Raw genomic sequence first — 25,251 nt, forward strand, 5'->3', positions numbered from 1 at the left:
ATGATCTGCCAGGGCAAGGGTCTCTCCAAAACCATTCGTATCCCCATTGCTCCCAGCCCACTTGGGCCAGTAGAGTTTCTCAAACCATCTGCTCACAGTTCACTGAACCCAGGTGAAGTCACTTTCCAACAGCAGCACATCAGAATCAGATTCCCAATTGGAACGTGCCCCAACACGTTCTTGTGAACCACTCACACATTCTTCGTTTGTGAGCTGCTGGGTGAATGTTGGGAAGAACACGTCTCCAGGAGAAAGCTTCGTAGCCACAGAACCATCTTCCTGGCCATCTCCAGTGGGAGCCCTGAAATCTCACCATCCTTTGAAGAGTGGGAATGTGGTGAGTAGCCACGTTTTGTTTCAGAGTAGAGAGGGAAGTGTCAGGAAGGAGGTGGGTAAGGAAAGCGAGGAAGGACACAGTCAGGTTTTATCTCTTCTTCCCCTTTTAGCATTGGCCCATCCAGGAGCAGCACCGTTCTTACATCATAGCTCAATAATGTTCACCACACACCCCCAAAAGATGTAATAGTATGTTACCTTACATGGGAATAGAGATTTTGTAGATGTGATTAAGGTGAGGAATCTTGAGATGGTGATATTACCCTGGATTAGCTGGGTGCACCCAAAGTACTCAGATAAACCCTTAAAAGCATAAAACGTTTCCTAGGTAAATTTGAAGAGGTGCCCCAAAGGAAGGAACACCAGAAGAGGCAGGAGAGATTTGAAGCATGAAAGAACCTTGGCCCTCTGTTGCTGGCTTTAGGAAGTAGAAAGGGACATGAGTTAAAAAATGTAGGTGGCCTCCAGCACCAGGAACAGCCCTCAGCCCCCAGGCAGAGGGAAACTCCAGCCTCAGTTCTTAGATTGCAAGGGACCAAATTCTCCAACTACCTCAAGAAACAAGGAAACAGGCTAAACCCTAGAGCCTCCAGAAAGTGGTACGGACAGCCCTGCCCACACCTTGATTTTGCCTTAGCTCACATTTCACTTCTGACCCACAGAACTTTAAAATAATCAATTTGGATTGTTTTAGCCACTAAATTTGTGGCAATTTGTTAGTTCAGCAAGAGAAAGTAGAACTAAGTTGTGCTGACTGTTGGTAGAAAGTGGTTTAGGTTGGAGGAGAAAGAAAATGGAAGAGACGCCTAATTTCAAGTCACTTGTGAAGAATCTGAATATACATATCTATTATCTAATCTCATGACAGATACTCCTAAGATACCCTATTTTTTTTTAGTATAGTTGATTTACAGTGTTGTCAGTTTCTGCTGTAGAGATGTGTTTCCTGTTAAAATGCTTTCCAATGTAATCCCTATCTAATTCCTGAAAGGGGGAAATAGGAAGAAAACTGAGAGAACACTGTGAGGGAAGCTTTCCTTGACTTCCCCTTAGAATGTTTAAGGAAAAGAAGGATCTTTCCCAGATCATGGGGAATCGGTGTTGGGATTCAGAGCTTTCTTCTAGTTTTTAGCATCAAAAATTTCAGCTATAATCGTGCCAGACTAGGAACAGGTAGTGAACTCTTAGCTCTTTGGTATAATCTAGGAATTTCTATCTCACAATATAAAACAAAAGAGTCTGGGTGCATCCTCTGTTCATCAGTCCCACAGCCCGGAAATTCTGCAGCAGTGCCAGAGGGAGGGCGGCCAGGTGACTTGCTTTGTGCCTGGGATTCCTCTTTACCGCTTCCAGTCTTAAATTATTGCCTTTGTTTCTTCTCTACACTGTGTTTATCATGCAGTGTTCTTTTTGCAAGAAGGAAAATACATGTGTTGTTTAATTTATGAGGATATAATAATATAATACTATATTCCTCTGCCTGAAACGTATTCGTAAGTATTACCTTGGTCTGTACTTTAATTGAATTGGATAGAGACAGAGACAGCGCACTGCCATTGTTAAGGTTAATGACCCAATGATTTACGAGACAAGGCACATTTACTGGCAAATAGATTTTAGTAATTGTTCTGCTTCACAGTGAGAATAGCAGTTTGTACATTGATTCCGCATGACCAGGTTTGTGCATTGATTGGTCACGTTTTTAAAACCCTGACTTGGGGCTCATCTAGAGTAGACAGTATATCCGGGTCATGAAAACCATGCAGGAGTAGTCTGCTGAGGATCGATGAGATTAGCAGGCCCCATAAACCCCTCCTGCTAAGAGGACTTGTGCTTGGGAAAGGCCTCAGTTGCAAGTAGGTGCAACCTTGTTTCCAAGGTTATGATGGCGCCTGAGAACTTCAGGTAGCAGAATTAAAATGCACACACATATACAACTAATGCAAATTTGTTTTTATTTTAATTTAAGGAAAATGAGCTGTACCTGATACTCTAGGTGTTTCACTGGGGATTCAATTTGGCATTTCTAAAGGAAAGGGAAAAATGAAACAGGGAAAATACCTGCTAGGGTGGTTTGACCTCTTAAAAAAAAAAAAAAATCTTTGTTTTAGGACCAGGATAGACGTCGTATTTCCTTTTTTTTTTTTTTTTCTTTTTCTTTTGTCATTCTAGGGCCACACCCATGGCATATGGAGATTCCTAAGCTAGGGGTCAAATCAGAGTTGTAGCCACTGCCCTACACCACAGCCACAGCAATGTGGGATCCAAGCCACATCTGCAGGTGTCACCAGAGCTCGTGGCAACACTAGATCCTTAACCTTCTGAGCGAGACAAGGAATCGAACCTGCACCCTCATGGATTCCAGTCAGATTCGTTTCCGCTGAGCCACAGTGGGAACTTTGACGTCCCATTTTCATTGACTATAGCTGCTTTTTTGACACCCTTGCCCTACTGTGGGTTGAAAGATGTAGAATCATCTGGGAAACCTGGCCACTCTAAACACACCTCAATAAGTCTGCTCTTTTTTACTTTTAAACAGCGCCAAGAATATTCACAAGAGACCAGGAGTTCTGTTTCAAGAGTGCAGCCAATTACCTTGCCATTAGCTGTGGGAAAAACTCAGATGTGTAAATCAAAGCATGATTGGACTGAGGGTGTGGAGAGCTTGTGAGAAGAAAGGGGCTGGGCTCCTCAATGCCACACCCCCCATGGGGGGTTCTTTAAACACAAGAACAACAATCCTTAATATATTGTTTTTTTCCAAGGTTGTTATTTATATCATATATGTAATATGCAATCTAGAGATTATATAGGGCAGGATATAAGAAAGAGGAACCAAGTTGTAGAGAAAAGACCAAGAGAGCATGGTCCTGCTTGAGAGATGTCCTTATTAAAAAGCAAATGAGAGGCAGTGCTTCTAGATCAATGCAATGTCATGCATATGCTCAATACTTTTTCTTTTCCTTTTGAGAGATTCCTCAAGTCATGAAATCTCATACTTTAAAATCAGGCTATCCGATGCATATTTACAATTTAAGTTAAAGGAAAGTAAGCATCTGTGGACCACACAGGTCAAGCAATAGAACCCCTACTGATGTCTTTTGCCTGAGATTCCCTCCCCAGCTGTGCCACCTCCCTCCCTCAGAGAGAGGGTGCCCTCTGAATTGTGTGTAATGATTCCTTTTTAAGAGATACTTACCCCTCCGTATCAGTGATACTGTTTCGCTGTATGTAGCTTCAGTTCCTTGTTTTTAAACTTTCTATATAGCTTTTTACAACTGATTTAACCACTCTGGAGTAGATGGAGACTTCGGCCATTTCTGGTTTTTTGTTATTACAGATGAGGGTGTTAAAAGCATTACTATGCATGTCTCTTGTCACACACATGGTAGACTTTTCTTAGGCAGATACCTTGTCAACTGGCAAACTGACTCCTAGGTATGTGTGGGTTGAGGTGTACTGCCTAATGCCAAATTGTTTTCTATAGTGGTGGTACTGACTTTTACTCCCACCAGCAGTGAATGAGACTTTCCATTGTTGCAGACTTTTTCCATTATTAGATATTGTTAGAGTTCTTATGTTTTGCTATTCTGATGGCATAAAATGTATTTCATTGCAGTTTTAGTTTGTAATTAATTTGAATTATTCATAAGGTTGAACATCTTATGTTGGCTCTTTACTTCTGTGAAAAATCTCTTCATGACCTTTTTCATTTTTGTTTTAAAGTTTTGTTCTTTGTTATTAACTCACAGGAACTTTTTATATATTCTAGCTCAGTGCTGCCCAATAGAAATATAATGCAAGCCACATAATTTAATATTTTATAGCAGTCATTAAAAAAGTAAAAACTGATAAAATTGGTTTTAATAATTTGTTGCTTCATTTAACTTAGGTTATATTATCCAAGTATATCTAAATTATTAGAAGACAAAATATTAATGAAGACTGAAATTTGTGTTTTTTTTTTTTTTTGTCTTTTTGCCTTTTCTAGGGCTGCTCCCTCGGTATATGGAGGTTCCCAGGCTAGGGGTCTAATCAGAGCTGTAGCTGCCGGCCTATGCCAGAGCCACAGCCACGTGGAATCCAAGCTGCATCTTCGACCTACACCAAAGCTCTTGGCAGCACTGGATCCTTAACCCACTGAGCAAGGCCGGGAATCGGACCTGCGACCTCATGTTTCCTATGTCAGATTTGTTAACCGCTGAGCCACGATGGGAACTCCCAATTTATGTATTTTTTATTGAAGTATAGTTAATTTACAATGTTGTGTTAATTTGGGGTGTGTGTTTTATCCTTGGGGCAAATCTCAATTCATTTGTCACACTTCTATTCCTCAAAAGCCACATGTGTGTCATAGCTAATGTAGAACAATGCATGTCTGGAGGTTGATCCCTCATCAATCAGATTTGCTTTCCAAACTATAAATCTTTTAACCTTGTCTTTAACTTTTTAAAAAATTTTATGGCTGCACCCACAGCATATGGAAGTTCCCTGTCCAGGAACTGAATCCAAGCCACACCTTCGGCAATGCTGGATTCTTTAACCCACTGAACTCGCACCTTCATAAGGATCTGAGCCACTGCAGGCAGATTCTTAACCCACTGCTCCTCAGTAAAAACTCCTGATCAATCTATTTTTTAGTGTTATTTTGCATCTTGTTAAAGAAATCCTTCTCTGCGGTGAAGTGATAAATGGTTCTTTATTTATTTACTCTTTTGTTTGGTCTAAAAGTTTTTAAGTTGTATCCTTCATATCTAAGGTCTTGATGCATATGGACTCGTTTGTTTTTGGAGATAGAAATTCTGTTTCATTTCTCCATGCAATCAACTCTTTATTTCATTAGTCCCCTTTGTCCCATTGCACTGCATGTCAGCCCTGTTGGGTTCCTGTCAGGGAATTCTCAGGTTTCCATCAGGCCTGGGGATGTTTCCATCTTCTCTCTTCTCTTCCATTTGTCTGTTTGTCTTCCTCTTTTCAAATACCACACTGTCTTAATTACAATAGTTTTAAAAGAAGCCTTATTATCTGATGGGACAAGTCCCTTTGCCTGTTTTTTTTTTTTTTTTTTTTTTTTTTTAAGTTTTCATGGTAAATTTGGCCCTTTGCTTTCAAGTGTAAAATTTAAAATCACTGTCATGATCTGTGAAAATAATCCTTTGGTGGCCCTCCGATTTTATGGACAAGATGTGTGAACTTGGATGAGTCACAACATACCTGGCCTGTTTTTTCATCTGTAAAATGGAAGCAATGTGATTCCATTTTTTACAGAGTTGGAGTGAAGATTAAAATAATGCCCATTTAGTCCATAACACAGTGCCCAGCACATGGGGAATTTCTAATAAGTGAATAAGCAGTATTATTATTGTTAGAGCTGAGACATGGCCACCTGATTCTTGAGAAGCCTGGGAGGAAGGCTGGCTTTTAATTGAACAGGATTGTATTTCAGGAATTTCAGACTTCATGCCACCTTCTTAGCACATTTTGATGAGGCTTTCATGCTTAATGTTAATAATGCACATTTACTGTCCTTTACACTTCTTAGAGTATTTTACCTTGTTCTGTCACCTTTGGATTGCTCAGGAAGGCCAAGAAGCCAGTAAGCATGGCCATATTTGGAATACTTGAGCTTAGAGCTTCAGCTGAGTTTTAGGGGTTCTATAAAGGCATTGCAGTGAGAGATAAAGAGGATTAGAATCTTCTCCTTAGCCACTTGCATGCCAGCTATCAACCAAGATGATAATACATGGAGCTGGAAGTGACAGTAGGATTTCCAGAGAAACTATAGACCATCCAGCTAAATTTGAATTTCAAATAAATAATGAATGCTTTTTTTAGTAGAGGTATGTCCCAAATAATGCACAAGACATACTTATAGTAAAATATCAACTCATCTGAAATTCAAATTTAACTGGGTATCCTATGTTTCTATTTGCTAAATCTGGCAATCCTAAGTGAGGGATGTTGTTGTTACTACTTCAAATTGGAATTTGCTCTGGTGGTGATGGAATGCATCAGTTGCCCTAGAGAGCATGCGGTCTAACCCTTCCTTTTGGCAAATGTGGGAATTGAGATCCAGAGGCTCAGAGTTGGTTAATTGTAAAAATGAGATGCGTCCTAACTCTGTACTCTTTCCAATGCTTCTAAATGTGCAAAACTACACAGCCAGATCTCCATTATCCTTCAAATCCTAGGGACTTGATAGAAAGGTAGGGACTTGAACCACATTGACCACAAACCTTTGGTCATGTGCAGGTTCTGTAGCAGATCCTAGTCCCCAGGCCAGACTCAGGTCACCCAGGATATTATGCCAGGTCTGAAATGCTCAGGATTCTAAACAGTATCAATCTGGATGAAGCTGAAGGCCTTAAGGATAAGTGGTTGGCCTTTGAAATGACAGCCTTGTCAAAAGACTTCAGTTACTATGGTGATAGGGATCAGAGATGCAGATAAAAGCATAGAAATCTTAAGATATTAAAAGAGAAATGATGAAGGGAAGGACAGAGTAACTGGTGAGGAAAGATACTTCCTCTTCCTAGCATCTGGAGGGGATGAAGGACATAATGGCAGAGAAGAAGGGGGCTCCATTGAGAGAGGCAAGTGGTACCACAAGACTTAATATCAGAATATTCTTTTTTAAAATGAAAACTCTTAGACTGAGAAAGGGTTCCCATGGGCTCCTTTGATTGATGAAGAGTCCCATTGCTAGAGTCATTTAAAACTGGAACTGAGCAAGGCAAGGAAAAGTGAACTGCAAGAAAACTCTCACAGGATATCTTTTGGGATGGACTCGATAATCTGCTGGATCTCTTTCTTCTCTCAATTCCTGTGAATCAGTGGTTCATTTGGAAACACAATGGTCAAAACTCTCAGGGAACCAGAAACTTAGAATTTAATTGAAATTAATTTTCATACAAGTGAAGCATGGTCTAGAAACTGGGTGTGTGCATGTATAACATTTTTTTATTTTTAATTTCAGGATGAGGTGAGAAACTACTCACAAAATCCTTACTAGGCCAACACTTTTTTTTTTTTCCCCCAAACTTGATGGGCTGTTACTATTCCTAACTTATAGTTTCAAAATTACTTTTATGTGACACTTGGATGACTATGTCTATTTGACTTCATTTCTCTAGCTAAATAGTCTTTTAAGGAAACATCTCGCAGGTTACTTCCAAGCTCTACATAAACATCCAGAGTATCTGTGTGCTATAAAATCACCTCCATGATTCTGATTCAAGGCATGAAAATTGCCCTCCTGATGCTAGATGCCAAGCCTGGTTGACCTTTCCAATTTGTCTGTTGCAAATCTGAAAAGCAAACCAAGCTGTTCTAAGGAAACATCGGGAGTAGACACTCATTAGATAAATGTTCCTGTTTTCCTTTCATCACAGACAGCCTCACAGGAGATGAATTACCTATAAATTCTACCTGGTAGCAAGCCTTGATTACTGTCATGTTATTTTCCTACACCAGTTCTAATATTCCTGGTAATAGATGTTTTTAAAGGCAGTTTTGGTAGGAGCATTTTGTCTCTTGCTTCGTATCTTGCTTCCCTCTATGAAATGAATTACTGATTCCACTCTTTCTCTTCCAACTCTTCCTCTACAGCCCCCCATCACACCCTATAGGCCTCCGAGCTGCTCTGCTGTCTACTCTACAGCTGCAGCTACATTAAGCTTCCCAAAGCACAGCCTTGATCCTATCTCTCTACTGCTCAAAACCTGTCAGTAACTCCCAGTGTTTTCCAACCAGTCATTCCTGTACCATCTCCATTATTTTTGCTATTTTCCCTTCCATCTGTGTTGTTGTTTACTTCATATTTATCTTTAAATGGACTTCAAAAAAATTTAAATGTATCCTGAAAGGAAACTTTATCTCTAAGTAAATGGGAAACCAGGATCACCTATCATAAATAGAAGCTAACAGTAAATACAAGGAAAGCAAAACAACGCAAAGGTAGAACCTCCTAGTTTAGGTAGTACTGCCTGAGGCTGTAAGCCTGAGGTCTGCTCTCTCTCTGTGTTTACAAAAGTGGATGAGTGCAGCTACCTTTCACTTGTCTCTCCAGATACATTTTCTTCCCTCCTCCTAGCTCTCTGCTCCGGGTGGCTGAGCCCTTGGAACTAATCTGGGAGCTTAGTCATTTTCTTCCTCTTGGGCTCAGCCTGTGGGATCCCAGCAGGGTCTCAGAGGGAGGAAATTGGTGGATCTAGGGCTCTGTTCCCTGCCCTGACTCTGCCCCCTCTTGCAGGGCTCCTGACCACCTGCCTGGTGGTACCCTGATCAAAGGTTACTGCTTCTTTTAAGGTGGCTTTTCTCCATGGCTCTCCCCTCCTGAGTTACTGTGAACTCTCTATGCTCTTGTCCCTTGATACCTAGAGATGGGGACAGCTAGTACCAAGTCTGGGTTGTTAGCATGTGATCCTCTATCTCCATATGTGGTCAGTAGTCCTTTTGTTACCCCCCTCCTGGATTCTCCTACTTTTGACAGGCTCATATCTCTCCTGAGACCTTGACTAATACACTTGTCATGGATTGGATGTTCAAGATGTGCATCGATGGAGACTTTGTCCTTGGCTTCATCAAAGATTGGAGGGAGCTAAGGGATGTACTGCCTACATGGCACTGTGTGTGCACCAGTGACACATGCATTCTTGCTCTGGGCATACCATTCTGTGAAACACACCACCACATTCTTTGTGCAGGATTCAAGCTGCACTGGAGTGCCGCTCATTCTTCCCACATCCCTTGTTACAGAAAAATGAACTTGATGCAGCTCCTTGTTCTCGCCAATGATTGCTTACCTTGGGTCTAAATTTTGACTGTTTCATCTGCCTGAAGAACACCTTCTCCATTTGCACAGTGAGTCTGGTCCTGGTTCCAATGCCGCCCTCCCCACCAAGGCCTCTAGCTTCTTCTCTGAGTGCTGGGTGGCTCTCGATACTGTCTTAACTTCCCCAAAAGCCTCTGTCATTTCCTCCATGTCTCCCATGGGGCACCTGGGCCCTGGATGCCCAAGTCTGTGCTTTCTTCTGTCTTACACTGCCTCTCAAGGCATTGCATTTATGGTACTTGGTTAGGTTGATCTGATCTGAGTGTCTGACTGCTTATTACCTGGAATTCTCTATCCATTGCCTCTTCTGTGCAATGACTGATGTTCTTAATGTGACTCAGGCCCCTGTCTGTATCCTGAAGAGTAACCTTAAACATTAGAGAGACAAGATGGCTGAGCGAAGTCTGCAAAGAGGGACTCTGAGTCTCCTCCCTGCAGTCTTCTAGTGTCCCTGTCTGTCCTTTGGTCTATTAAGCACCTCTCCCTCCAGAACATAACCTCCACAAGACAGGAGGACACTGTGATGTCCAGCTCTTTATTCCTGGTGCCCAGCAACAAATACCTGTTAAACAAATGAATTTGATCTGAATTTGTCATCCAGAGTGTAACACACAGGATTTAATTCTATTTACCAAAATTTTTCAGCAAAGAGTTCTGTCCTTTCTGACACCCTGTGTCACAATTTGTAAAATGTATTCATGGAGTTCTGCTTAGATGACTGATAGATTCCTATGGGACATACTCGCTTTGTGCTCTGTGGAATCCACCAGCATCAAGTGTTCATAAGACGTGACTTTGAAAAAATCTTGTTTGAGGCTATGCTGATGATGAATTTCTGAATAGTTATGTCAGTTTGTCTTTGTCTCAGAACACGCAATATGGGATATTGGCATCTCTTGGTATAAGGAAGCTTACTGATTTAGAATTAATAGATGGGTGGTGGCAGAGGAGCGAAGAGATCAGAAATCTCCACGGCCTGAAGTACATACACGTCCTATGCCCACGAGGTAGATTCCTGGGGTGGCTTGTAACACATATGTGACATTGGTACATGGATTGTGATGATAGAATGATCTAAGAACAGGGGTCCCACATCTGTTGTAGATAGGAAATTCAGCCTTGTGTTTGCCACTGCCGTGAAACCTGAGGCATTTTGATGTTTGTTCTCATCCCTGATAAAATTGAGGCAAACACACACACTAACGGAGAAGTTCGTCTGTCTGTTAGCTTGCAGCCACCCCACTTGCTGGCCTCTCCCCACTCAAAGCCAATGGGGAACAGGAAAAGGGCCTCTGGAGAGCTTGTGTTCCACGGGTTTCTTTGACTTTTGCCAACTGACTTTGCAAGTGTTCTCAAAAATCACTTATTACCTCTGTGGGTGTGAAAACACCCTGTGCAGTTCAAGGGTTTGTGAAATGACGTGAAACAGGATTGAAAGCTCTTCTGGCAAAGCAATTGCTGTTGGAATTAGCTATGTCACCAAGCCATATCCTGGCTTAAATGATGTTATATATTTCCAACTGCACTCAACAACTCCCAAAGCCCTCTGCGGAGCACCAAACTCTCCCCACAGCATTGATGCTTAGCTCCTGCTTTGTGTGAGGACAAAAAGGGTTGCTTCTCTAAACCTCTGTGTGTGAGCCCATTTAATACAGAAAGAAAGGTCCCCTATTGAAGTGGATAAAATCGCTGGGGTTTCTGGACATGCTACACAAACTCAGAAGGTTGTGTATTAGGAGGCAGAAAGAGGAAAGATCATTGCATTCTCATGCCTTTTAAGCATGCCTCTCTCTGGAAAGCAAAAAGGGAGGTGTATACAGCAATAAATAGCATTACTAAGGCTCAGTGTTTTTGATCATAAAATGGGGAAAAGAATAGCACTAACTTCCCAGGCTTGGTGAAGGACCCATGAGAAACTGCACGCAGAGCTTTTAGCACAGCCCCTGGCAGGTAATGAGCTCCTACCACATAGCCACAGTAGCCCAGGTTATCAAGGATGTGGTACAAGGTGGGCGAATGCGCGTGTTAGGAACATAGCAATAGCTGTCAGGATATTGAGTATGGTCCCGTTCCGTGCTTAGACAGGCACTGCGTGCTACAGTTCCAAACCAAAGTCCCTTCATCTGGGCGTAATCCCTTGTAATACATTAATCCCGTGTAATGCATTTTCCTCAGGAGCCCCAAAGATTCCACATGACCTCTTTAACCAGAGACTGAAACTGTAGCACTTGCATTTTGATGCCTCAATCTGCTATTAGATGATCTGTGTTTTCTATCAGGAAGTGAGGTGGTGGTAGCTCTAGTATATTAGTATTTTCAATCCGTCATCATTTTAGAGTAGCAAAGCAAATAAAAATACCCATTTCTCACTACTGCCCCCAAAATAGAAATAGTTTGCCTTCTGGGTAGTGAACCGCATTGTTTTCTGAATTTGTCAGGCGTTTTGACAGCAACCCTATACTGGAAGACCATATGGCTCACTAGTGAGACACCAGCAGCCACGGTTGGGCAGAATCACTGCCTTAATGATTCTAAAATTTTCTCCTCCAGTCCCCTAGTGCTGAAGAGGGTGAAAATTACTGCTGAGGGTCTGGGACAGTCGCCAGAGCAGTCTGCCAAGTGCAAATCTGTTTGGAAGGGTCAATATTTGGCTTTAAAAAATCATGCAAAGTTTTCGTTTTATTCCATGTGGTGACCATGTTTATTCTAATATTAATATTAAATTGTTTAAATTATTGCCTCCAACACACAAAAAGTTTTAAATAAAATTAAGGCTGTATGAAGATCTCTATTAAGCCTACAGTTTGACTCATAGCATACAACATTTGCTGACTTCATAATTGTAAAATAGGAGATTTGAAACTGTAAGACAAACTCTTAATCCCCCTTTTATTCTATATTCAAACTAAACTGGGTCTATCTAAGAGTAGATGGAAAAGAACTTAGGTATGGTAGGTATGGTTTTTAGACAAATTTGGAAGTGTGTCTCTGCAGTCCTGATAAAGTATGTCATGTTCCATGTCTGCTGTAACATCCTGGGGGAGAGCCCTGTATTGAGTTAAAATAGAAACAGATCCAGCCTTTGTTATGATGCTCTTATTTAAAGACAGCCACTCCCTCCTAGTCTCACTTAGGCTCTGACCATGAAAAATACTAGACAAGATGCTTCAGACAGTAAAGGTTTCAATGACCTTTATGGGGGCAACTTGTCTTGGACTAGATAAATAGGGAATCTTCATTGTGTGTTCAGAGGGTACTTTTCCAGCCCTCCTCCAATGTACAGGATGAAATAGCCTCAATTCTGCCTAAAGTAACTTTATTCATTGGAAAAAATAATATAATATAAATGTATAATACAACATATGTACATATATAATAAAAATAATATAAATATATAATACAACATATATACAACCTATATGAAGGTCTACCCTATATCAGGTACAAGGATTAGCAGTTTACCAGTAAAATATCAACAGATTATGCAGTCAGGGCCTCTGTCTGATTGAGCACATATTCTAGGATAGGGAGAACGATGATAAACAAACACATAAATAAAATTTTAAGAATTGCTATGTTCAACAAATAAAAATTCCCAGGATGTAACTAACTTTGCTCTTTTTTTTTTTTTTAATTGCTTTTTAGGGCTGCATCTGCAGCATATGGAAGTTCCCAAGGTAGGCGTAGAAACGGAGCTGCCGTTGCTGGCCTAAGCTACGGCAACATGGGATCCAAGTCACATCTGTGGTCCACACCACAGCTGATGGCAATGCCAGATCCTTAACCTTCTGAGTGAGGCCAGGAATCAAACCCACATTCTCATGGATAATAGTTAGATTCGTTTTTGCTGTGCCACAATGAGAACTCCCCTGAATTTGCTTTTGATTGAGAGGTCATGAGCAACATCTTTTAGAGGAATTATTTAAACCATGATCTTAATAATAAGGAGCTTTACTGACTATCAAGGAGAAAAGATGTCAAAAGGAAGCACTAGTGCAAAGGTCCTGAGGTAGAACTAGCTTTTTTGTTTGTCTTTGTTTGTTTTGTTTTTTGGTTTTTTTTTGTTTTTGTTTTTGTTTTTAGGAGCCCAGAGAAGGCCACTATGACTTTCCTTAAAGGGAAGATTGTGGCATGAGATACAGTGGAAGAGGTAGGCAAGGGCAGATCATGCTGTATCTTGTTGCCATGAAAACATGTTTAGCTTTTATTCTAACAACAATCTAAAGCCCTTGAAGAGAGAGACACAAGATAAACGGTTTGAGAAGATCGTAGCAGTAGACCATTATCCAGGTGTGAGTGATGGTAGCTTGGATGAAGGTGGCCAGGTGAGGAGGGAAAGAATTAGCTGGTGAAATAAGGAAATGGAGTCAATCAAATGCATTGATGGATTGGAAAGAGAAGGTCTGAATAGTAGTTAGAGCAGTGCTGTCCCATAGAAGTAGAATGCAGGTCACGTATGTAATTTCAAGTTTTCTAGTTGTCACTTTAAAAGTAGGGAAACAAAATCAGCTGAAAACATTTTAGATATGTTGTCTTAGGAGTTACTGATGTGATTCAGCGGTAATGTGGACATGGGGTCAATCCCTGGCCTGGTTCAGTGGGTTAAGAATTTGGTGTTGCTGTGAGCTGTTGTGTAGCTCATAAACATGACTCAGATCTGGTGTTGCTGTGGCTGTGATGTAGGCCAGCAGCTGCAGCTCCAATTCGACCCCTAGCCTGGGAACTTCCATGTGCCTCAGGTACAGCCCTAAAAAAGACATGTTGCCCTAAGTAAAACATTTCAATATGTAATCAATATAAAATTTGCTATTGAGAATATTACATTTTTTATATTCAGTCTTTGAAATATAGTGTATGTTTTTTCCTTATAACCCTTCTCAAATCAGACCAGCTCCATTTCAAGTACTCAGTAGCCAGTGTATTGCACAGTAGATCTAGTTAGTGGGCCTTGTATCTGAGCATATTGCAATATAGCATGGTGCTCTGACAGGACCTTCATTCCTTCTGGCAGCAGTTTGCTTCTTCCTCATAGGAAGGGTGTTATTTATGCCCCATAGGGATGAATAATGAAAACTCCTATTCCTCCTCTGTCAACTTCTTCCTAAATAGGTTCATGAATGTTTACCGCATGGGATGATCACTGTGATGCAGGAACTGGGCTTTCCCACTTGGAAAGGCATTTGGAATATTAAGTCTTGGGGTCTACCTTGTCTATACGTTCTCTAGAATCTCCAGGTTTCTGGGTCTCCTCTTGTCACAGAGGCAGTAGTGGACAACAGTAGTATCAGCAGAAAAAAGAACAGAAAAAAGACTTGACATTAAGTGTATGTCTGGCTCAAGTGAAGGCAAATAAATACATGGAATTTTGTAAACAAAAATTTGTTATAAACCCACCAAATCCACAAGAATATACAAGAGAGTAATACAGATTCACAGAGTAAATGTCAATTTCATTTAATATATTTCATTGCTTTAATGTTAATTTTAATTAAGTTTTGCAGTTTGTTCTTGTCTAATTTAAGGGTCTGCTTTTTGGTTATATCAGAGCTGTGATCATTCTTAGATTTCTGCATAACCTAAGTATCTGCAAAATGACTAAGATGACCTCGGGGTTGATTTAAAAGTTTTTCTTTTTAAAAGCGGTCTTTAAATTCACCAGTTCCACTAAAGGCTGCTCAAAGTGGTAAACAGCTTGCAGAAGCTGAGTGGGTAGGTGCCCATGAAATCAACAAACATTGCTTGACCTGGGGCCAAATGTTTGACTTAAGCAATTAACAAGGGACCTCAGGAAGGCCTCACTTCTTAATCTGGATACACTGATAATTACTTTGGTATTATTTTGCCTTTGATGCCATGTTCACTTTTCTAATATCATATCAAAAAAGAAAAGTCCTTTTAACCTACAACAATACAAATTGCAAGTATTTCAGCTAATCTCAAGGATTTTGGAAATGTTCCTGGAAATCTAACCATCCGTTAGAGATATTTCTGGAGTTCCTGCTGTAGCACAGCAGATTAAGAATACAGTGTTGTCTCTGAGCGGGTTGTATCCCCATCCCAGCACAATGGATTTAAGTATCTGGCATTGCTGCAGCTGTGGCATAGGTCACAGCTGCAGCTTGGATTTAATCTTAGGCCTGGGAACTTCCATATGCCATTGTACCCTCCAAACCAAAAAAAGAGTATTGTTATGGCAAAGCATTGCTAAGTTCTAAATTAGGGGTTTTTAAACTAAAACTTAGAATTATTTAAAATAAGAACCTTCTAAAAGACAGAATAATTTGCAGAATGTCTAAACTTCATGTGTGTGTCTTGTATACTTTCTATAAGCCATTAGAAAAGAATGTATGGCTTAAAAATAATTTCAGCACTAAAGATAGTCAAGCCATGGTCTCCATATCCTGACCCAGTCATTCTCCTCCTTTAAATGCATAAGGCCCTGGTTGAACTCACTAAAAATTAAAATTTCAGGATTTGACTTTTTTAGAAATCTGCAGCTAACTCCCTTCCTAGATGGGAAACAGTGCTACACCTTGTGGGTAACACTGCATGTTGGGATTGGACCAGCCACTTGCTCTGGGTCAGAATTCCTGGCCCTTCTGAATAAGAGCAGCCATCATTGCTCAGCTTCTACTTCAAGGCAAATGCTTCCCTCTATTAACTGGATACTTGCAAGTTCATTAAGTAACCAGTGAGTGTTTTATGCATGTTGCAGATGAGGCTTAGATGAAGGCTCAAGTCTTTATCCATTGTTGAACAATTAGTGGTGGACAGACGCTGTCTCCAAGACTGCTCCTCTATCAGATTGCTTGCTAGGTGGTCACACCAGGACCTTCTATCCCTGCTGATCCACCTGAGATAATCTAAGGGGCTTTGAGTTGCATATTATGCTTTGTTCCCAAACCTGTTAGTGGGACCTGGCCACACAATGAAGACCACAATGTGGTTCTGGCTTCACGATCAACTCATTTCCATTCTCTTCCACCTCAAGCATCATTGCCATTCTTCTATGGCCTCTGCCGTACTTGTCCTTCAGTCCAAAGTCTCTGCCCTCCATCGATGTTTACATGAGTGAGTGTGACCAATGTTTTCATTTGAGAAGGCAAGCTGCCTCCTGGTGTGTGTTTTAGTGTAAGCTGGATAGAGTGGCCCTGCTGGGTTTGGTGCTTGTCATCAATGTTTTGAGCTGATGATGGTCTTAGTCATTGTCCTGTTTAGGATCTGACAGATTAAAATCACAAATTCAAGAGTCAGAGATTCCACCCATACCCCCACCACTCCAGGGTAAAGGGCTGCCCACAAGGGTTGGGAAGAAGTGGCAGGCTCTGTGAGCTCTATGTATGGATACATTGCTCTTGCTTTTGAGATTTCTCCTATTAAAACAGACCAAGAATGAACTCTAACTAGACATTAATCTGATGCTGCTAGTAAGTGTGTTATCTGACCTGTTGGCAACTTAGTTTGGATAGTGCATAAATGGATCCCTGTGGGTCTAGAGGCCTCTTGATGGACAGTGGGGTAATTGTAAACAAGCCAAAAACCCAATTGCAAATAGAGCCATGACTATCTAGAGGCTAATTTATAAAGTAAAAACTCATCTAAAGTTAAAACAGTGACAAGACAATATTGAGATACCACTGTTACTTGGAAAATTGGTTATCTAAGCCCCACTTTCCTCCTGCAGAGGAACATTTTTTTTTTATTTTAACATTTTTTTTAAATTACATGATTATTTTGATATCCTCATAAATGATTTGGCTTTGAAAGGTGAGTTTGAGTAGAGAGTCAGGATGAATCATATCGGTGTGGAGGGAGGGTCTTGATGCAGCGATAGGAGCTTGAGAATCTACCACTCACCAGCCACCCCCCACCAGCAAAAAAAAATGGGAGCGAGAGAGTTTGTGAGGATGAATAGCTATGTGGGGACAAAACTCTAACAACACAGGAGATGGTTTTGTTCAGATTTTTTTTTTTTAAGTATTCTCCAGCCCTTTGAAGAAGCTCTTACCCATGCTGGTTTCCTCTCTCCTAAATTTTCAAGGAGAGTTACTTTGCTGATCCAATTTATAAGTGTTTGTGCTTGCACCACTTTGGGACTGACGTGTGTATATGTAATATATAAACACATATGTATGTATGGAGAGATGCACTTATATGTACACTTGCCTAATATGTAAGAGTGATATATACATACATAGATACAAATACATATGTGCGTTTCTATGTAGATATTTCTCTCTCTCTTTCAGAGGGTCATGTGGCCTAGAGAGCAAAGAGAATTTCTGGTGAAAACTTGAGAGAGGTTCTAGAGTTGTTTTGGAGTTTCAATTGAAGATAAAAGGAAAGAGGATGTTAATCATTCTGGGTTGTCAATTAGGGTTTCAGCAGTGCTCTTTGAGAGCTGCAAGACTTTGCAGACTCTTTGGCTGACGGGCCCGTGTCTTTTGGACTGTGACAGAGGACTGGAACTGAATCACACAGGGCCCCACATGGTGTTTGATCTACACAAACATGGGTTTGTTCCCTGCCCCTAACTCACACTTCCCTCCCCAGGCATGCTCTATACATTTTACTTCATCAGTTAACATGGTTGGTGGGTAAGACATCAGGAAAGGGAAAAAAAAATTATTTGTAGGACTAAAACAAGAGAAAGTTTATCTTCCAGAAAGATAAATGTGTTCACTGGCATTCCCAAAGATTCAATCAAATGATGTTACTATTAGAGAAAAAGAGACAGTAAAATGAAATGTCTTATCCAACCATCTCCCTGCTCACAGATTTTGTGAGAATAGTTTTCTTTCCTACAAGTACCCCTTTCAAAGGAAGGGGCAAAAGAAAAATAAGCTGTGAGACTCAGCATTTGTGCTGTGAGACTCAGCATTTGTCAGTGAGAATGAGGATTCCAGATAAGGAAATACTTTTAGATGGGTTATCTGTATGGTTTTGTCTCTGATTTGAATATATTACATTAAAAAAAAGCATGTGGTGTGTGTGTGTGTGTGTGTGTGTGTGTGTGTGTGTGTCATTTTTTTAAGTGTCTCTCTCCCGGTAACTATTAGGAAGATACTGATTGTTTTCTCGTAACAAGGTTAAGAACTGGTCATAGGCTGAGGATTGAAAGTTTTGCTGAATCACTAAGCTAAATTTTATGAATCCTCAAAAGTCTTGTATAAAAGAACTTGACGTTGGGTTAGAAATTATGGCATCTTCTTGTTTGTAGTAGACTCAGTTCAGAGGAAAATAGCTATTGGTTAATCATATCACTAGATTCTCCCCCCTCTCTTCCCCCACAAAAATTTAGATATTCTAAGCTTCATATTTACCTATGTGGAAATTTGCTTTGTGAGGACACAATATAAATAGTTAGCTAACTGGAAAATAAGAATATTGAAACAGCTCCTTTGTGTGTCAGAAAAAAGAAAGCCCAGTCTATTTCTGTGTGTGGGTAAGCACATGCATGTGTGTATGTGCAATATCAATTAAATTAACTGCTTTTGGAGAATTGTTTCTCTAAATATTTCAGGCAGGAACAAACTCTAACAGCAGGGAGAAGAAACCCAATTGAGGGGTGCATGGCACCATCTTAAAAGGGTAAGAAATCACTCTGTCAAATGAGAGGATTGAAATTAAACAGGTATCAAAATTACATACTCCCTGGAAGAGTGGCTTACGCTAGGAAATTGACTACCGCGTGGGGGGTATGAAAGTGAACTGCTGTCTGTGTAATTTCATCCTGTCACCAGTAACTACAGCTGCAGTCAACATGCTCATACAACAAAGGGGCCTGTCTGCTGTGCGCTCAGGAGCCGGCTGACGAGCCATCTGGATTCCGCAGTAAAGACTCAAGATCCCTTCCCTGCTTTTGGACCACCCCTAGCATTCTGAAGGGCAGCTAAGAAGTTCTTTATACCTACCAGTATCAATGATAACACACACACACACACATTCCCTGTGAAACAATCCCACATATGGTGACACTTAGGAAAAAACTGCAGGGTAGGTAAAGTGCTGTAATTAGAGTCCATAATTGTCACAACTGGTAGTGACACATCCACCAGAGGACCCTGTCCATAGCATTGTTGCAGAGAGAAGCCAAAGGTATTTCCTGCAGCTACTGAATCTCCTCTCTTTTCTATTTCAATTATGAAAGTTTATTAGATGTCTCTTATAGGGATGATCTGTTACTCCAGTATTTCAAATTGGGATACTCTGTATTCTCACCATCCTTAGTTACTGACGACTTGAGGCACACCTCCTGGCTGGCTGGGACCCAGCCGACTGTGGCCATTCTGCCACCGAGGACCACTTTTCAAGATGGGGAGAAATCATTCCTTATGAAACTTCTGTGAGCCATCCACAATGTAAGCTTTGAGACTCTTGTGGAATGTAAATGGAGGAAGATGCATAAGAGCTTACATATAGATGGAGAAGACTCAGATGACTGTATTTCTGGCTGGAAATGTTTGGGATACATTGTGGTTCTGCCTTTTTTTGTTTGCTTTTTACAAATGATTTGCAGAAGTTTAGAGTGTCCAGGCGACTTGCCTAAAGATGCCCAGTGGTTTATTTAGAGGATGAGCCAGATATGTTACTTGATGCTCGAAGCCTCAGACTGAAACCCATGGTTAATCTTGGTGCTAACATGACTGTTTTGGGCTCTGAAGTTAGCTTCTCAGTGGTCAGATCCTATCCTGTAGTAGCACTGACTAAAATACCTGTATCATACAACAAATCTATCGTATGATCAGGCTAATTAATGCTAGCTGCCATAACAAACAAGTCACCCAAAACTGAATAACCCAAGATTATGTCTTGTTCATATAAGGTCAACTGTAGTTTGTTGGCTCCCATAGCTCTGCCATCAGGCATATTTGACCTTCAGGGTCTTGAGTGCAGGGGTAGAGAAAAATGGGTAAGACACATTGTCCACAGTCCATTGGTAAAACTTGCTACCTGGCCCTAAGGTCAGCATTGTGGGAGAGGATCTGTGGGGAGGGACACTGGGGATGGGAATACTGAGGGCTACATGGATGTCTGGTAAGCATCCACCTCCAAGTCCAGCATCTCTAGACACTGCCCCATAAAGAATTCTGAGGTTTGGATGTGCTGGCTCTTGATTTAGTGGGCTAAGAACTACAAAACAAAACAAAACAAAGCTGTCTGTCCTCCCTTACCAATCAGTATTCATGGTAGACAGGATACCTACAACAAGAACACTTACTAAGATTCCAGGGAGTTGTCATTGTGGCTCAGCAGCTTGCAAACCTGACTAGTATCCATGAGGCTGATGATCCCTGGCCTCTCTCAGTAAGTTAAGGAAACTGTGTTGCTGTGAGCTGTGGTGTAGGTTGCAGATGGGGTTCAGATTCTGTGTTGCTGTGGTGTAGGCTGGCAGCTGCAGCTCTGATTTGAGTCTGGAAATGTCCGTATGCCACAGGTGTGGCTCTAAAAAGAAAAAAGCAAAAAAAAAAAAAAAAGATTCCAGATAATTACCTGTTATTTGGAAAGGGAGTAGATGGAGTCACTGAGTAGTCACAGGTCCTCAGTAATCTGAAATCTACTGGACATTGGAAGGCTTCCTCTCTTCCTAGGCTGGGAGGGGCTTTCCTTGATTAGGCTCTGTGAGGGAAGTTGCCTTGCCTGCTGTTCTCCACTGGCCCCTGGCATTTGGAGACCTGCTGGGGAGTCCTTTTTTTTTTCTATCTTTGACCACTACTGAAGTACACATGGGGGAGCCACCCAACCTCCTAGGTCAACTTCCTTTTGGGGTGGGAGTGGGGGCATGCAGATCTTCTCAGAGAAGACTTTTTAGTCCCAGCTTCCTGTTTCTTTTGGTAATACGTTTCACTTGAGAATTGAGTAAGGTTCTGATAATTGCTTTTACTATGGTCCATGAGTCTGTACTATACTCCACTTTTTTTTTTGAGATAAAGTTCTTAAATCTACTTTATGTTTGCTTCCTCTGACAGATTTTTTTTTTAACCCCCTACCCCAAATTAATGACTGCTACTTGAGGCTACAGGGAACAAAAAGTAGGAAAGTCACAACACCCTCATGTGTTTTTCCAGAATAAGGGCCTAAAGTTTTTAACACATAGTTTCATGAATTGGGAAGACAAGATGCATAAGAATAGAAACAAGATAAAGTATACAAGGAGCCATTTCACAAGAAGTAATGTAGAGAAGTTCCTTTAGTATTTGTTGTAAGGCTGGTTTAGTGTTGCTGAATTCTTTGCAGAACAGATGTTGACTCACAGACACTGAAAAACTTTTGGTTTCCATAGGAGACAGTTTGGGGGGTGGGGGGATGTGCTTGGGTTGTGCGATGGAAATCCTGTGAAATTGGATTGTTATGATCATTATACAACTACAGATGTGATAAATTCATTTGAGTAATAAAATAAGTAATGTAATTGACCCATGAATATAAAAAAAATCACAAATTTAAAAAAATAAATAAAATGATATATTTTCTATAGCTTGGTATGGATTTAAAGTTTTATATATTTTTAAAATGAAAATTGTATATATTTAATGTGTCCAACATGGTTATTTGATGCACAGAAAAACGGTAAAATGATGACTACAACCAAGCCAGTTAATGTCATCTCACAGAGCTACTGTACACTTTTGTGATGAGAGCACCTGAACTCTATTCACTTGGCCTGTTTCCAGCATTCAGCATAGTATTATCAATGATAGTCATCATGCTCATACCTTAGATCTCTTGATTTATCCTGCTATACCCTTAATTGAGTCTTTCCTCTAAATCATTTCATCCATTTGAGAAGTTTAATTTGATAGCTGACATGCAAGTTCCTGAATTTTGAGATACCATCTCCTTGTATTTATTTTGGTAAACTGACTGGTTTTTCTCCCAGCTTAGCTTTCTAACAGCATCTTGCCATTAGCAGCCAGTGGCAAGCCACACACATATCATCTGTTTTCATTACCGTAGATAAGGGGTCTGCCCACTAAGCCAGCACAGACATGGAACCACTAAATTTGTTGCCCTCACAAAATGGGAACTACCATTATTCTATCTTCCACTATCCAGTTCCTTGCTGCCTGCTGCCCAGCAGCCACCCTAGTGCTTATATACATGGTCATTGTTAGGGCAGCACCCTGTTTCTGGGTGATATCTGTATAAGGCAAGTTAATCACAAGATTTCAGTTTAACACAGTAAAGACCAAACAACCCTGCTCCATTTAGTAGCTATACCATCTGACATGTGTGGTCCCTCTACTTTCTATAGCACGTGTCTCAGGCTAGAAGTGTCATAGGTCATTTCCACTTACAGTTCATTCGGCCGAACTAGACACAGAGAACCAATCAAACTGCAAGGAAGGCAGGGGTCTGCAGGGAAGCCTAAGATATTGGCAGGTCTCTGCCACGTGCTCTAAGACACTAAAACAGCTCCTGCTATTCGTAGCTTCCCTATCAACCACTATGTGAAAATGTAGCCGTGATATCTGAAGTCCTGTTTTTCCAGACAACCCAGGACTATTCCCCCTGAATTTTGTCCCCAAACTCCTATCTGCTCCACTGCAGATATGGCTTTGTAAAGAAGAGTGGTCTAGATTGGCACTGTCAGGCAGGGGTCTTCCTAGTGGTTCTGCATCCCCCTCACCCTCACTTTTTAGAGTGGTACCTGGTGTTTCATGGCCTCCTGCCTCTCTCCCTACTCTCTTTTATTTAAAGAAACTCCTCAGTTATCACTTCCTCTTCTTTTCCTCCACCCCATGTGGCTTGCTTTTCAGGTCAAGAATATTCCAGTGAAGGAGCTTTAGGGCTTCACTTTATTTTATTATTAAAAATAAAATATTTTTGCTATTTCTGACTTTAAGAGGAATGCATGTGGAGGTAAACTTGGAACATCATTAGTGTATAAAGAAGAAATCAAATCACCCACTATTTTATGACCTAAGGATGACCACTATTAGCATGTTGTATTATTTCCTTCCTGTGTTTTTTTTAGGCATATCTCTTTATATGTAATTAAAGTCTTCTATTACTCTGAGTCCTGCTTTGCTTAACAGTGAATTGTGAGCATGACATTGTTTACTGGGTTTTTCTGTAGGCATAATTGTTTGAGGGAAAATTATTATATCATACAATTATTAACTTTAAAGTGTATAGTTTAGTGGCATATGGCACATTCACAATGTTGTGCAACTATTATTTCTGTTGTTCAACTATTATTTTGGTCTTGTTCCAAAACATTTTCCTCACCCAAAAGGAAATCATGCTCATTGAGAAGCATTCCGCATTCCCCTGATTTTCCTAGCTCCTGGAAACCACCATTCTGTTTCCTGTCTCTGTATTTGCTTATTCTGGATCTTTCATAAAAATGGAATCATAGGACATAGGACTTTTTGTGTCTGACTTTTGTTACTTTGTATAATGTTTTCATGGTTCATCCTTGTTACATCATTTATCAGTACTTTATTCCTTTTTATGGCTGTTTATCCATTCATCAGTTGATGGACATTTGAGTTATTTCCACCTTTTGGCTAAAATGAATAGTGCTGCTGTGACAACAGCGTACAATTTCTGTTTGAGTACCTGCTTTCAATTATTTTGGGCCTGTGCCCAGGAGTACAATTTTTTTAAGGAGCCACCAAACTACTTTCCATTTGAAGCTGTAGCATTTTACATTGCCATCAATGTACAAGGGTTCCAATTTGTCATATCCTTACCACTATTTCTTTTTCTTACATTATAAACCATCCCAATGTGTGTGCAGTTGTATCTTATTGTGGTTTTGATTTGCATTTAACTAATGATGTTGAGGAGCTTTGCATGTGCTTGTTGGCCATTTGCATAACTACTTTGAAGAAATGTCTATTCAAGTCCGTTGCTCTTGGAGTTTGTCTTTTTTTGTTAAGATTTGAGAGTTATTATGTATTCTGGCTATTAGATGCTTAATAGATATATCATTTGAAAATATTTTCTCACATTCTGTAAGGTCTTTATCATTTTCTTGATACTATCCTTTGAAGCACAAAAGTTTTAGATTTTTATGAAGTCCAATTTATCTTTTTTTGTGCTTTTTGTGTCATGTGTAAAAATCCATTTTCCAATTCAAGCTCATCAAAAATTTGTCTTGGTTTTCTTTTAAAGTTTTTTAGTTTTAGCTCTTATATTTAGATATTTAATCCATTTGAGTTAATTATTTTAATGACATGAGGCAGGGATTCAAATTCATTCTTTTACATACTTATATCTAGTTGTCCTATTTGACATTTGTGGGAGACTATTCTTTCTCCTATTGAATGGTCTTGGCACCTTGTTGAAGTCAACTGACTGTGGATATATGGCTTTATTTCAAGACTCTCAACTCTATTAATTAATCTACATGGCTCTCATTTTGGCAGTACCCATTATTTTATTTATAGCAAATTTTTAAGTGGGGAGGAGTGAGTCCTCCTACTTTTTCTCCTAATATTGCATAAATATAGTTTTCAGTATCTTCATGACATTATACTATATGGACATACCCCAACTCATTTTCCAAGTCTCTTAAAGTTGGAAAGTATATTCCTCCAATCAGTTATCAAGCATTCCTTGTGGGCCACTACTAGCCAACATTTGAAAACTACAGCTCAGGGCAGGACAGCAATGCTTGCCGCTAAAATTAAAAATGAAGATGTTAGCATACAAAAATGCATTAATAGAGTGGTATGGAAATAAAATATTAAAAATCAAAACCAGAAAGTTAGAGTACAGGTAGAAAACATTTCTAATTTTTCTGCCTAGTTGTATGGAAAACTACCTTCAGTATACCACATGTCCAGGCAGACATTTTCTATATTTGGTGTATGTTGCATAATCATTTTCCACAAGGATTCCAAACTTCAGCCCTTTACTAAGATCTTTATTGTCTTCCATCTGCCTGATAAAGATCAAAAAAGGAAAAAAGCTTTTGACATTCTATATTAATGACAATGAAAATTCTGGTACTCTGGTTTGCCTACACCTATGTGAACTTTTGATTTGTCTCATATCAAGAGTGATAATGATTTATTTTTATTGTAGTTTCTAAAAATTGACAGTGGCATGGAACAATGGCATTCATCTCT

General features: G+C 40.2%; 1 long non-coding RNA gene across 2 annotated transcripts in view; it reads left to right on the forward strand.

The window, feature by feature from the left end:
- The window catches only part of LOC110256455, a 325,871-nt gene continuing 300,823 nt past the window's right edge, over positions 204–25,251 (forward strand). For both annotated transcript variants that reach the window (XR_002337965.1, XR_002337964.1), the window contains exon 1: positions 204–337. This is a non-coding gene — a long non-coding RNA (uncharacterized LOC110256455). The remainder of the gene's footprint in view (positions 338–25,251) is intronic.

This window comes from Sus scrofa, chromosome 13 (assembly GCF_000003025.6).
Source record: "Sus scrofa isolate TJ Tabasco breed Duroc chromosome 13, Sscrofa11.1, whole genome shotgun sequence".
NCBI lineage: Eukaryota > Metazoa > Chordata > Mammalia > Artiodactyla > Suidae > Sus > Sus scrofa.